The sequence below is a fragment of the Suricata suricatta genome, chromosome X, assembly GCF_006229205.1.
Source record: "Suricata suricatta isolate VVHF042 chromosome X, meerkat_22Aug2017_6uvM2_HiC, whole genome shotgun sequence".
NCBI classification, from domain to species: domain Eukaryota; kingdom Metazoa; phylum Chordata; class Mammalia; order Carnivora; family Herpestidae; genus Suricata; species Suricata suricatta.
Window position 1 is genome coordinate 82288111 of NC_043717.1, and position 2911 is coordinate 82291021.

The following is a 2911-nucleotide window of genomic DNA, read 5'->3' on the forward strand; positions in this document are numbered from 1 at the left end:
TAAAAATAGGTGAAAATTGCCAAGGTTTTCAAACTTTGTATTTTAAAGAAGGAGAAGCCTTTCTTCAATGAAATTGCAACCCAAAGCTCACAACAAAACAGACAGACTGACAGGTGCTGAGCTGCCCCAGCGGAGGGAGTGAGGGTAGAGTCCTGCCAGCTATCTCCTCTGGGCCGCAGAGAAGTTCCTCGGCGCCCAGTTGGAAAACTCGCTGTAGTCAGTTGGAAAGGATCAACCCTTGCTCTTTTTCCTAGTTGACCTTAGCCACACGGGGTTGGGCGGCAGGCTGGGTGGGGGCGGGGGGAGGCTAGCAAAATAAATGGAGGTTTTGAAGAGCTGGGGACTCCAAAGGGAATATTTGTGTCTGAAAAAGTGTTGTCAATCTCTCCTCTCCCCTCCTTCTAGGAGCTCCAATTAGTAAAAGCAAGAGGGGAGGAAGTTTTGATTTGAGTAGGAGACATCTGAGTTGGTCCACAAATGTATATCGAGGTAATATTTGTTTACTTGTTTATTTTTTAAGTTTATTTTGTGTGTGTATGTGTATGTGTATGTGAGAGAGAGAGAGCAAGCGAGCGCATGAGTGGAGGAGGGGCAGAGAGAGAAGGAGAGAGAATCCCAAGCAGGCTCTGAACTGTCAGTGCAGAGCCCGATGCAGGATTCAGACTCACGAACTGTCAGATCATGACCTGCGCCGAAATCAAGAGCAGGATGCTTAACTGACTGAGCCACCCAGGCGCCCTGTATTTGTTTACTTTAAATAAAGAAGGAAAGAAAGCCACTTCGGTAATTCCAGAATTCCATAGAAGTCCCATTTCAAAGTGCTGTCCTACAGGCGGTCCTGATTTGCAAATACAATGGAAAACTCTCATGGAGTCTGTCTGGTCAATGAGTAGGTGCTGCCTTTTTTTTTCACCCTGGTCAAGTTTATGATCAGCTTCAGGCACACAATGATGCCAGGGAACTACCTGGGGAGAGCACCTCTCCTCCATGCCTGCAGGACTGAAACCTGCTGCCTGACTTGACCTTCTCCTTGTCCCTCCCACCACGATGGGCAAGGAAGGGAAACCAACCCAGAAGATACTTACTTGTCAAGGCGGTCCAGGGAGCAGGGCGCATCTCAGATCTGCATCAAGAAGACAGTTGGCGGTAACCAACATCTATTTTAAAACTTCTCAGCGGCTCCTGGACGGCTTAGCTTGTGGAGCCTCGGACTCTTGATTTTGGCTCAGGTCATAATCCCAAGGTCATGGGATTGAGCCCCGCATTGGGCTCCATGCTCAGCTTGGAGCCTGCTTAAGATTCTCTCTCTCCCTCTGCCCCTCTCCCACGCTCACGTTCTCTCTTTCTCTAAAAAAATAAAATTAAGTAAAACTTGTCAAAAAGATAAAGATCTTGAATTAAGTTTTCGTCATTATTCATCTCATGCCCCTTTCATAGAAATCTCATTACCTGCCCCTCAGATGGTCCCCTCCTCCCCATATCAGAAGGGGCAGACAGATCATTAATGCTGGGGGTCCTGCTATAGACTGAAAGTGTTGTTCCCTCCCCATTCATATGTTGAAACCTAATCCCCAATGTAAGGGTATCTGGAAGTGGGGCCCCGGAATTGGTGCCCTTATAAAAGATCCTGGAGAGATCCCTCACCTTCCACGGGACACAGCCAGCGTTTGGCTGTCTGAGAACCAGGAACTGAGCCCTTCACGAGACACTAAATCTGCTGGAGCCTTGATCTCGATCTTGTTCAGCCTCCAGAAGTGTGACAAATAAATTTCTGTTTCTCATAAGTCATCCAGTCTATAGTGTTTTGTTACGGTGACCTGAATGCACCAAGAGTTCATTCAACAGCAGGGAAAATGGAAGGGTGAAAAGAGCTTCCCTTAGTCCCTTACAGGGAACCCCAGCTTGTTTTCCACTGCCTGGCAGGGCCACTCCTCCCTTCCTGGCCAGTCCCCTGACTTCTCCATCTTCAAAATCTAGCTCAGGCCTGACCCTGACGAACAGGACAGCGGTCTAGTCACCCCTGCTGACTTACCCACCTTGTCCAAGCCACCGCTACCCCCACCCCACCCCCCAGCATCTGGACTAATCTTGTACTTAGGTAGTTGACTTGGTATCATGAAATCCAGTCTTAGGTTAGAAGCCACTGAGGGCGAGGCCTAGAGGGAACCTCGGAGTTCAGGAGAAACTAAGGCCTCCCCAGAGGACTTGCCTAAGGTCTCATTTTTTCTATGAGCACCCTTATGCCTTACTGGCTACATCCTGAGTTCCTCGGTTTCTTTTCTTGGTCTCTTTCTCCTGTCCCAGTGTCCCTTCTCCCCTGTGCCCCTCTCCCCAGTCGTGTTTCTCCAGAGGGAGGCTCTAGAAATCGCTGCCCAACAAAGGACCCATTCTTTGGGACCTTAGTGTCGACTCAAGGGGGAGAGGAAAGATCTAGAGACACCTAGCCCTGACGGAGCCTGTGGCTCTGGACCAGCGCTGAAACACGACTTGATCGCGACCAAGTTCATTCCTGGCATTCGTTCAGAACCCAGAACGAGGGCTCCCAGGGTTTAGTTCATTTGCCCAAGGTCACTCAACTAAGAAACGGCCACAGCAGGAGCCACCGGCCGGGGTTCAGGCCATGGGGCGGCATTCGGCCCCCTGCAGGGTCCCTGCGAGGCCCTGGCGTAGTCCCGGAGCCCTCAGGCCCTGGGGGGGGTAACTGAGCCTGAGGCGAGCCCAGCCCCGGCCTCCCTGCGCGCCGCAGCAAGACGGAGGGGGAAGTGCGTTATTCCCTTAGGGCTCCAAGCCCGTTTATTTGTGCGTGGGCCTTCAGTAGGTAGGCGCCTCCTCACCCCGCCCCGAGGGTCGCCGAGCCCCGCGGCCCGCGCACAGCCCTACGGTCCGGCGCAGCGAACCTCCAGGCAGCTCG